Source organism: Paroedura picta, chromosome 12, assembly GCF_049243985.1.
Source record: "Paroedura picta isolate Pp20150507F chromosome 12, Ppicta_v3.0, whole genome shotgun sequence".
In the NCBI taxonomy this organism is placed as follows: domain Eukaryota; kingdom Metazoa; phylum Chordata; class Lepidosauria; order Squamata; family Gekkonidae; genus Paroedura; species Paroedura picta.
Window position 1 is genome coordinate 11,352,656 of NC_135380.1, and position 12,322 is coordinate 11,364,977.

Consider the following 12,322-nt stretch of genomic DNA (forward strand, 5'->3'; position numbering starts at 1 on the left):
AAACCTCTGGATATTTTATATCTCTAGATTCAACAGACCAATAATACGCCACAATGTTTGAGCACAGGGTTGTCAGGGCGTGAACACATCTCCTCCCTTTCGGGAAAACAAAAAGGGGAGAGCAGCTACGGATCATCTCACTGAAAAGGAATGGGTTGGTTTAGGAGCCACCTAGATCAAGACTATCAAGTTGCCCTCCTTGAAAAGCAAAAATGCAAACAGGTGAGCAATTCTGTGCCACCATCTACCTACGGCTCAGACTGGAACCACCTCCCTTTCAGAGGAAAAGGCAGGGGCAGAAATATTTTAGTAAGGTGTGCCCCTAACCCTACTTATTCATTTCACAATGTACAACCAAAATTTTACAAAAGTTCCACGTCAGAAGGAGGATTTTTGTATTAGTTTCATTTCCGTATGCAGCCAGCCTGGAGATATCAAAATGCCTAAAAGTACCAGAGAAAAGGACATAAAATGAGAATTCTACATCAAAGAGCAGCCTTCTGCCCCAAATAAACTAGGATAATAAAAAAGTCCACTTCAGCCTTCATGTACTCTTCAGATTCCAAATCCAAGAGCACTCCTTTTCCTACCCTTTCCTTGCCTCTCTCCACCCAGGCAAGATAATGAAGGGGGTTTTCCAGCCATAATAGGAACCTTTCTGTCCTCTGTGAAATGATTTTTGTTTTAGTTGGCAAAGTCTAGGTTAAGTGTATTTTAAACAGATGAGCAGATGCTGGTTAACCGCTACGGAGGAAAACGCCGGCCTTTTTCCATGAGTAGATTTTACAGTAGATGATATCTCAGCGCATGCTCCCTAACCCGAGAACACAGCAGCTGGCCAAAAAAGCCAAGCAAGCACCAATTCAAAGCAATCAAACCCACTCAAGAACCATGCCAAGGGCAATCTTCTGTGTCAAAATATAAGAGGGAAGAGCCAAGTTCAATTTTAAAATTATTGCTGACGAGTATGTTTAAGCATCAGTCTGGCTGGCCTTCCTTGCTGTCTAAACTCTGCATCCCATGGGACAGCTGGCACCCCCAAAGAACTAGAACGTATGATGATCAGAAATACTTATTCTTAAATTTGGAAATTGGGAAGTAAGAGAATATGCATCTGTCCAATATGAGCGTACACAGTCTGTGTGTTTTGGGTCCAAGTAAGGTAAAGGTAAAGGTGTCCCCTGTGCAAGCACCGAGTCATGTCTGACCCTTGGGGTGACGCCCTCTAGCGTTTTCATGGCAGACTCAATATGGGGTGGTTTGCCAGTGCCTTCCCCAGTCATTACCGTTTACCCCCCAGCAAGCTGGGTACTCATTTTACCGACCTCGGAAGGATGGAAGGCTGAGTCAACCTTGAGCCGGCTGCTGGGATTGAACTCCCAGCCTCATGGGCAAAGCTTTCAGACGGCTGCCTTACCACTCTGCTCCACAAGAGGCTCATGGGTCCAAGTACAATCAGGTATATATGTACAGGCACTGAAACCAGCAGCAAGAAGCAAATTGAAGGTTACGTCTAACCATTTCCAGATTAAGTTTCAGCAATACCAACATTGCTAGAGCCTAACAATGCCCTGAAGTTCTGCTGAATTCACTGGACCTTGAGCGTGCTTAATTTCCTTTGGGTTGCACGCTTTAAGTGGTAGAAGTTATTTACAATCTGAAATGCCATTTGCGGTTTATTATTTATCGGCGCCTCTTAAATAAATCCCGAAATCTAACAAATGCACTTTAATGCGTATTTTTAAAAACGACTTCCGAAGTAAATCTAACAGCATCTTTTCTAAAAGTTTAAGTAGGAGCAGAACAGGATCTAACGCTGAGAAAACTGGTGCATGAGCTGCGGAAGTTCCTGGTTCAAGTTTCACCTCTGCCGTGAGCAAGCCTTCCTCTCTCAGCTGCACTTGGTTTTACAGTATAGAGTCAATACTACTAACCTACTTTACAGGGCTGTTGTAAAAAGACCACCAAGACAGTGTAAGCAAAGACATTAGAAGGTTTGAGAGGACTATGTAAATACATTTTTTAACAATTAAAATAGTTACAGTGACTAAGAGAGGAAATTAAAAGACAATATACTAAAATGCCAGGTTGGTGTAGTAGTTAGGAGTGCGGACTTCTAATCTGGCGAGCTGGGTTTGATTCCGTGCTCTCCCACATGTAGCCAGCTGGGTGACCTTGGGCTCGCCACAGCACTGATAGCGCTGTTCTGACCGAGCAGAAATATCAGGGTTCTCTCAGCTTCACCTCCCTCACAAGGGGTCTGTTGTGGGGATAGGAAAGGGAATGTGACTGTTTGAGACTCCTTTGGGTAGAGAAAAGCAGCATATAAGAACCAACTCTTCTTCTTCTTCAGTAATATCAGGGCTCTCTCAGCCTCACCCACCTCACAGGGTGTCTTTTGTGGGGAGAGGAAAGGGAGGGCGACTGTAAGCCGCTTTGAGACTCCTTCGGGTAGAGAAAAGTGGCATATAAGAACCAACTCTTCTTCTTCTTCTTCTAAATCAGACCATTTCCATAGATTTGGCAGCTAAATCTTTTCACAAGGATATTTTCAAACACAGTGTGGGATAACTGGGAACTGGCCACAAATGGCCGGGACTTTCTGCTGAAGATGGAAAAGCAGACAGTAAAGCCGAGTATTCACTCTTCAGCTCACACAGAGCCACACTTGCTTCCAGTCCCGGCATGAGGATCTCAGGAGGCTTGCAGCTTATCTGTTCCTCTGGCAGTGGCTGTTTCAAGGTGAAAAACACATGCCAGAAACGAGCCCCACTGGACAAGGGCCTTGCTCACTTTCCTGAAATTGGAGCAGGTCCCACACTGAGGATAGGGAACCAGGGCTCTCACTGCTGCTCAGTAGAGCAATAAAGACAAACCAAGCAGAGTTTTTACCACAGAGATTTGAAAAATTCCTAGCACATCACTGTGGTGTCACTTACAGGTACTTAACTAGAATTGCCATGATGAGCTACAAGATTGCTCCTCTCCCCCCACTCCCCACCCTGAACCAATGCTCAGAAGAGCCAGGACTGGCATGTCAAAAAGCCACATGTGTCCCTGAGACAATGAGTGAGTTTAAGCTGGTGAGTCCATCCAGACTTCTTGATGAAGGTCAAAGCTACAGTGACACACGCAAAGGATGTAGTGCTGGCTAGGGAAGAGATGACTCTTCATCTGTTCTAAAAGCTCTACTGGCCAAAGTATCAAGTTCCCAGGAAGAGAAAACGTTTCTAACCCATTCAATAACTGTTTCAATAAACACATGTGTCCTTGGTTTCCTTCATTTAATTGACCCTGAAATTACAAACTAGTAGTAACATCCGAGGCCAACCAAAGCTATTGGTTGCTGTGAGCTGTAATGGGCTTCAACAAATTAACCATACACAGAACAAGTCAGATTACAGTATGGGCTTTGTACAGATCACATGGAGTTAAGCTGGTGGATGAAGGCATCCCAAGAGATGTGAATTCCAGGTGAAAAAAACAGAGAGAAAATAACTGGAAAGAAAGAATATCACATTGCACCCAAGATTTGCTTCATTGGCCATTGTACATCTCCACATGCTCCTTAGCATTGTGTAATTTCATAATACTTTGGCCACCTCATGAGAAGGAAGGACTCCCTGGAGAAGAGCCTAATGCTGGGAGCGATTGAGGGCAAAAGAAGAAGGGGACGACAGAGGACGAGGTGGCTGGATGGAGTCAATGAAGCAGTCAGTACGAGCTTAAATGGACTCCGGGGAATGGTAGAGGACAGGAAGGCCAGGAGGATCCTTGTCCATAGGGTTGCGATGGGTCGGACATGACTTCGCAACTAACAACAATAATAACAATTTCATAATGCCATGTAACAAGATGAGTTACTCACAGTCCTCTCCTGTTGTCCCCAAGCTAAGTCAGCAGTAATTCCACAGGATGGGGATCTACAGTTCTATCACTCTGCAAAGTAAAAAGGAACAAAGCAAACCGGTTAGCAGAGCAGTTTAAAAAAAATGAAGAACTGAGTGTTGCATTAATACAGACCTGTTCAAGATCAGGCCAAAATCGCTTGACCTCAACCAGGGCCAGAGCTTTCTCCATTCTAGCCCCCACCTGGTAGAACGAGCTCCCAGAGGAGATCAGGAGATCATACACTGAAAGGACTCATGCACTGGCCTCAGTGTGCTTCAGAAATGTGCAAGAAAGCCCAGCAGTCATTGTGGACGCTCACAAAACATTTTCAATCCCCAGTCTGTTCTTCGATGGTGATTATTTGCTATGGTTTCATTGTGCAGCTAGCTGCTGCCATTGGATAAATGGCTTCTTTGTACAAGAAACGGGAATGTTTCTGCCTAGATAAGGATCTATAACTCTACATGGCTGTGATCATACCAGCTGCAGCTTTACCTGGCTGTGAAGGAAAGGAATGGGTGACTTTATCAGGGCATCTAAACTTCAGCTGTCCTTTGGCTCTCATGGTCCCAGAGAGGTGGTGGCTGAACATGGCTACTTCCAAGTGAATATGGCCGCAGCTGAAGTTTTGGAATCGGCTCCCTGAATTTCCACAGAGCCCCCCAAACTCCAACACCATCGCCCTATTTTTTTGTTGCCCCCAACTCCTGCCCCTTTTTTCCAGATTGCTTTTGACACTTGGAAATCCAAGTCAGTTGATTTTTGCTTCTCTCTTAGCAAAGGAACTGAATATGTCCTGTATGTCCTCGACTGTGAAGAGCATCACTGACACAACTGGCTGCTGGTATTTAGGTATGGGCTGGGCAACACACTGCAGATTGTGCCAGTTGAGTTATAGTAGGTGGTAGTGGTGGTGGTGGTGGTGGTGGTGGTGGTGGTGGTGGTGGTGGTGGTGGTGGTAGTAGTAGTAGTAGAAGAAGAAGAAGAAGAAGAAGAAGAAGAAGAAGAAGAAGAAGAAGAAGAAGAAGAAGAAGAAGAAGAAGAAGAAGAAGAGTTGGTTCTTATATGCCGCTTTTCTCTGCCCAAAGGAGTCTCAAAGCGGCTTAGCTTTCCTCTCCCCACAACAGACACCCTCTGAGGTGTGTGGGGTTGAGAGAGCCCTGATATTACTGCTCATTCAGAACAGCTTTAACAGTGCTGTGGCGAGCCCAAGGTCACCAAGCTAGTTGCATGTGGGGGAGCAGGGAATCAAACATGGCTCGCCAGATTAGAAGTCTACACTCCTAACCACTACATCAAGCTGGTTGTGCCCCTCTGCACAGACAAAGTGGAGTCCCTTTAAGTAGCATTGCTGGACAGGGCACAGGGCGGCTAACCTCAAGTCAGATTGTGCCCCATGGGGATGGCTTGGAATAGCAGTTACTTCTAGCCCTAATACTAGCCCTCTTGTCCTCAGTTAAGCCAACAAGAGAGTTGGGGAAGGTGCTGAAAGCCACTGTTAGCCACACCCATTGTTCCCAGCCTATGCCATGCCAAGATCTGAGGAACCTGAAATCAATAAAGTTTCAGTCAGATTCTTTCCAGCAAGGTGAGTCAGTGTAATCTTTCTCCCACCCTCCACAAATGGCACAAAAGCCAATCACTCACAAGAATTCTGGAGCCTGTACAACTATTTTTAGATGCTGAAGTTCAGAAGGTTCTAATGTTTTTGTAACAGATCTCTCCCCCTCCCTTTCACACACACAATCAATCTTTCAAAAGGTGTCAGGATAGGTAACTCCCAAGCCTGTTTGACGCATTCTACAAACACCCAACCCAATGAGGAATAAGTAAGCATCAGAAAAGGTATCAAGAGTATTTAGCCTTCAAATATAACAATCCTACTGTCTCCTGCATTGTATCACTTCTAACTCAACCGAAACATCCTGTCCAGAAGGCATGGCGATACAGGCCCGGGAGACCAGCAGCCAAAGACGAAACATGCAAGAAGAGCTTTCATTACAGTGGCATTTCATGATGAGCTACGTCTATGCTCCTTCTGCTAGCAGGTTAAAAACTCATCTTTATTTCCAAGTTTTCTTGCCGCCAGGCTAACTAAAGAAATTGCTGCCATTTTCCTGCCCATACATTTTTAAAAACCATCAGTTGTGGATGGATGGATGGATGGACGGACGGACAGATCCTTCCTTTTTATGCTGGTTTGGGAGGAATGGATGAGGAAACAAACCTTGTGTCACCCTGAGTGTAATTATGCCTGGAGACCTTGTGACCCATTAATAAAAAGATGCAATAAGTATTCCCAGTCAGGAAGATGGATATCCACTACAGCATATAAACAAGAACAAGTTATTGAATGTCAGTGTTGGGTAATCAACAGAGAGCTAATTCTCCAGCTACCACAGAAGTTAATAGCATCCCAGTCCCTTCCTCAGGACAGTGGGGTAGATGTCAGTTGCATCTCAAATACCAAAAAGCACTATCTACTCCCAAACAAATACAGAAAACATGGATGCCAGACAGTCGTCAATTTCCAAGACACTTAGATTAGATTCTGTGAGATCGTAAGAGCTGCATCACTAATTGTTTTCTCTCCACACCCAAAAGCGATACATACATTTGGTATAGGTTTTCCAAGGAACTGGTACAAATCTCAGCAGCTTCTCAACCACTTCATCTCTCTCAAATCCACAGAGCTGAATTAGCAATTCCTAACAACTTGCCCGACTCTGGCAATTTCCAGGCAAGCAATGAAGGGGTCATCAAGAACCAGTAACATCTTTAGTTCTGCTCCACTAGAGCAATCACAATTATCTATTACATGGGAGTTCATTGTGGTATCACACAGAGTATTGTCCTCACTCCAGACAAACCCATTACGTGTCTTCTAGATTCTTTGTCAAGGAGAGCCAATTCCATCAACACATTGTTTTAGGGGCTAGCACATCAGCATTGACGTTACATAGTTTCCTATATTAAAAAAAAAGTACCCAGTACCAATCGTGCATGTGTGTGTGTGTTCTCTGGGTGACTTGCATACACCGCCTACTTGTGTGTAGGCCTTCTTCCTTCTCTTCACAAAATGCTGGTTGTTTTGCTAAATCTGAGGACATCCTTCTTCACATGATGGTAACTATCACCTCTCTTCCCAAAAAACTATTCCCTTTCACTTCTGCCTTCCTTAGATAATCTTGTGTGCATATTCCATGTGCTTTTGGTGTGTCTCTGTACCTCTTTAATTTGTTTAATTAAAGCAAACTTCCAGTTTACAACTGACTGGTTTAGAGTTTCTTAAAGGGATATTCTGGTATACATAGGTGGGGATCCTGTAGTTACTCACCACTTGCTAAGACTCCAGTTAATGCTAATTCCCCAAACTAAATTTGTCTAACACCTATGCCTAGAAGAATCATAAAAATGTTTATCCCTTCCATTTAATTCTGTTTTTCTGCCAACTCCCTAAAAGACACTAGCCAGATGCAGCCAGAACACACATAGAAAATGGACCAGATGACACCATCCAGTTGTCCTAGCCAAGAAGCATGTCAAGTACTGTATACACCCATTCAAACTTACCTCTCCTTGCAAGCTACACAACACAGTGGTGTCTAGCAGCTGCAGGGCTTCCAGTTTCTGCTTCCAGTAGGGCTAGCCGGACACTTTGAACAAGGTTAGACACTCTGTCCTTCTGGTTCGCCATCTGAAACACAGATCCAGTAATAACATTATGCATTTCCAGTAATAACACTATGCATTACAGCGCTTTTTGTCAACAGATGATATCCAGCGCCAGCTGGATTGGGGCGGTTCAGTCATCCTTGTTCTTTTAGATCTATTGGCTGCATTTGATGTAATCAACCATGAGTTCTTAGCCCACTGCCTTGCCATCACTGGGATTCGGGTGATCGGTCTGAAATGGCTGGTCTCATTTCTTCAGAATCAGACACAGAGGACTGCGGTGGGGGAAGAGTTGTCAGCATTCCGTGTGAGGTGCTGCAGGGGGTGATACTCTTCCGCACATTTTTCAACATCTATATGTGTCCTCTAGCCCAGCTGGTCCGGGGCTTTGGGTCGGTTTGTCACCAATAAACAGATGACATCCAGCTCTACCTTCTGTTGGACAGACGGATGGACTCCCCCGAGGATACATCTGCCAGCTGTTTGGAAGCAGTGACTGGATGGCTTGGATAGAGCCATCTGAAAGTCAACCCCTCCAAGACAGAGGTCCTGTGGCTGATTAGGAAGGGAAAGGATCAGGAAGTGCGCCTCCCATGCCTGGATGGATGCACCAATAGCCAGGAATTTGGGAGTGGTCTTTGATGCCTCCCTTTCTATGGAAGCTCAGATAACAAATGTACCCTGGACAGCATTTTTCTAACTACGCCAAGTGTGGCTACTAGGGCCCTACCTGTCCTCAGAACACTAAGCCACAGTGATCCACGCAACAGTCACTTCCAGATTAGCCTTCTGTAACTCACTCTACACAGGCCTACCCTTGTCCCAGACCCAGAAATTGCAACTGGTTCAGAATGCAGCTGCGAGGGTCCTCACTAGGACATCTTGGAGGGCCCATATCCAGCCTGTGCTAAAACAACTGCACTGGTTGCCAGTTTGCTTCCGGATCAAGTTCAAGGTTTTGTTTTTGACCTTCAAGGCTATATGCGGCTTGGGTCCTGCCTACTTGAGGGACTGCTTAGCTGTTTATGCCCCCTGCAGGGCTCTTTACTCTGCAAGTATGAAATTGCTGGTGGTGCCAGGCCCCCAGGACATTCACCTGGCCTGGCCGCCTTGAGACAACTTAGTCAGGGGCTGTGGGGTATAAATTAAATTATAAATAAAGAAATAAATTTCAAAAAAATAGGAGGTTACAATACTTCACTAGTTTAACCGTCAAGGAACCCATCAAAATTTATGCAAGCCATCAAGGTCGACTTTTGTTACAAGGGATTTACAAGCTCCAGTTAACTATTTTCAACAACAGCCTGATGCTCAGAATTTAAGCCAATGAAGGGTTTTTCCTCTCCTATAGAGATGATTACATTATTAGACACACACCCCAATACACACACGTAAAAAGCAAAGCCATACAACAAGATGGTAACCCTACCACCAAAATCTTTTTATTTCCACAACATACCCTCCAAGTAGTGCCTTACTATTTATTTTATTCCTTCCACAGAACCTACTAAGACAGCCACGGGATGGTCACAGGGATCATACCATGATTGTGGTAGTTTGTACATAGTTTGCCTTGTGTCCAAGCAGACCGGTGGGGGGGGGCAATATTGATACATTTAGATCTGCTGAACCCTTTGAAAAACCACCACCTTGAAGTATGCCTTTGAATCACCATGTGTATTTTTGACTGGATACACCTGCTATAAAATAAACCAAAAGGCAGAATCCACAGATTATGCTGAAGGTTGGTAGGACTTGATAACTGTTGGGATCATGGCGCAAGACCCAGCCAATCAGAATCCATTTTCTTCTCAGGTCCTGCCTACACAACGTAAAAGTGCCTCCTAGATTGCCCTCAATTATAGAGCCAGGGTAGTTGTGTTGCAGCAATAGAACACAGTGAAGTGCAATGGCACCTTTAAGACCATAAAGTTAAATTCCTGGTATCAGCTTCTCTGAGGGAGCATGCATGCGCGCAAAAACTTATACCCAGAATTAAACTTGTTAGTCTTAAAGATGCCACTGGGCTCAAACTTTGTTCTATTTCCCCTAACTTATGTATTATTTAAATACAACTGAATAATAGATTTTTACTAAGTGCTTGTTGATAATCTCTGAACTGACAGCCAAGAATACCAGAAGCCTGGAAAGGCTTGCGTCTCCAGCCTGCATATTTTCCTTATATCTTCCTCCAGGGTTACTCTTCTAAAATGAGATGTTCAACATTCTGGGAAAGGATTTGGAATAGCCACAATGATATAATGTCTTCAACCACCTCCCATCATTATATGGGGGCAGATGAGATAGATGTTCATTTCACCTATTTAGAAGAACCCCCCCCCCCATTATTTTTCCAAAATGGCATACAGCAAACAGGGAATTAAAAAATTGAAAATACATTAAAGCAACTAAAAGAATGAGTACACCATCATAAATCAAAGTCAATAAGCTAAAGCCAAACAGCAACATAAACCACTTAAGCAGTAGAAACCACTTAAACCAACAGAAGGCCGAATAAATAAACGAGAAAAATAAGCCTCCATTTAAACAAACTCAGCAGTTGTCAAAAACTATCCAATGAGGGGGGAAATATTAGAGCCCCTGCAGAAATCAAGAGAATGCCTGGGCAATGTTTTTTTTAAAGACCTTCACCTGGTATCACAGCCTTAAAAGGCCTCACATATTTATCTTAATTTAAACCTGCTTTCTCTAACAAAAGAGATGAGCAAGTTTACAATGGAAACAGAATAATGAAGAGCATAAGATATCAACATCAGGTAAAAAACCTATAAGCCCCCTGAGCTGTCACCATTCACTCAGAACTCTTCTTACCCCCAACTACCTGTTGTGTGGAGAAAATGCAAAGGTGTTTGCAAACCACTTGGAGATTTCTTAGGGTAGAGAAAAGCAGGCTATAAAAACCTACTCTTCCTTCTTCTGGAAAGGGGAAAAGTCACCTCAATTACGAAGCTGATTCTTCAACCCCACATGGTCTAGAATAGATCACCAACTCAGTCTTGTCCTCTTTAGAGCTACTGCCCTACGCGGAATCTCTTTCCCTCACACCTAATGAATCATACAGCTCTTCCCACAGACAACAAGACCGTTCTCTAGAGCCTGAGGGGAAAAAATGACACCGCTTCCTTCATTTAGAAATGATTTGGTGGTTGCAGCTAAACCCCTGAATCCGAAGACACTGAATAAGCAGATACTCCACCCAGTGCAATATTAGAAACACCCTTCTGCTGGATTACATATAGTATAATAACAAACAAAGACAATCACCTTGTCTGATTCTCTTAAAAGAAAAGGCACAATTTGTTACATTTAATTCATCTAAAAACAGGCTCAGCAGGATCCGTATCTTAATACCCCCAAAAGACATCGCTACAGGAATTCAAGTCATAGACCGATCCCTGAGCAGCTGCCAGTAACCTCCAACTTCAGGGAACACAAACCTGTACAGCTTGTCAGGTATGACATATTTGGCCACAGGTACTCATGTGCTGATTCTCTACAAGTTGGGCTGCTACAATGTGCTGCACACAGGGCTGCCTTTGAACACTGGCTCAAAACCTCAATGGCAAAATTGCAGGCAGGTGCGACTACCTCTCTTCAGTTTGCTTCCAGGCACAATTCAAAATATCATTGTGAATGCATCCATGATTTGGGACCAAGGTTCTTAGAAGGCCAGCTCCTGTCATGTAAATCTGCTCACTAGTTATCCTCCTCCTTCTCCTCCAAGGTCCTGCTCTGCAGGCCCCAGAATTTTAAGAATGAGGTCGTAGTAAGGTAGGAAAATCGATTTGTTAGACCTCTGGTGATGGAGAAGACTTCTGCGGATTCCAAGGACAGCAAAAGTCACAAATAAGGAAATACTACACTACTTAGAATCATAGAATTATAGGGTTGGAAGGGACCTCAGGGGTCATCTAGTCCAGCCTTATGCACTATGCAGGACACACACATCCCACTTAAAGCCTGTTATATCACTGGTAGGTAAAATCACTAAACTATGGCTTACTTACTTTGGCCATATCATGCAATACAACTCGACAGAGAAATTATGTTAGGATTGGTCAGTGGTAAAGGAAACTGGGCTGACAAAGAATGCAGTGGTTAGATAAGATCAAATGGACACCAGCCAGAACACTAAACAACTAAAAGAAGTGGTGCAAGATCGGAAATCCTGGCGGCAGTTGAGCTGTAGGATCGCCAAGGATCCAACTCAACTGAATGGCTAACATCATCACCACCATCAGAGTACCAGGGCCTCAAATGAATCTAGCATTGTGGTTGAGAAAATGGATTTTGGATCCAGGAAGTCGCCGGTCTGAATCTCAGCCACAAACTCATGAGGAAAATCTTGCTCTGTTTTTAAATATTTTTATTGTCTTCTAGATATCACAAAACCCAAAAAAGAGCACAAACATGAAAGAGAAAAATGCAAGATGGTTTTCTACCAAGCAAAGTTCCAATCAACAAAATATATTAGCATACTACTCAATAAGTCATGCAGCCCTAATGTAAATTTTAAAATGAGAGGGGGCAAATTCAAAGCACTTGACGATTCCACTGAACTAGTGACACCATCTGCCCGCAAAGAATTCACTTTTGAAATAAGCCTCACGATATCAGAAGGTTCATTAATGTAGCAGGGACATGTTGACCGTTTTCCAATGAATTTTTCAGACTGTGAATAGCCTTTCTCAGGAAAACTTAATTCTCCATCAGTTCTTCCTCCCACACAGTCTTG

At 43.8% G+C, this 12,322-nt stretch overlaps 1 protein-coding gene across 8 annotated transcripts in view; it reads right to left on the minus strand.

Moving 5' to 3' along the window:
• Positions 1-12,322, minus strand: part of ST3GAL4 (ST3 beta-galactoside alpha-2,3-sialyltransferase 4) — a 134,293-nt gene that overhangs the window by 43,723 nt on the left and 78,248 nt on the right. For all 8 annotated transcript variants that reach the window (XM_077306908.1, XM_077306909.1, XM_077306917.1 and 5 more), the window contains 2 exons: positions 7,465-7,588; positions 3,869-3,939 (listed from right to left, as the gene is read on the minus strand). The gene's annotated coding sequence lies outside the window, so the exon portion shown is untranslated. The remainder of the gene's footprint in view (positions 1-3,868; positions 3,940-7,464; positions 7,589-12,322) is intronic.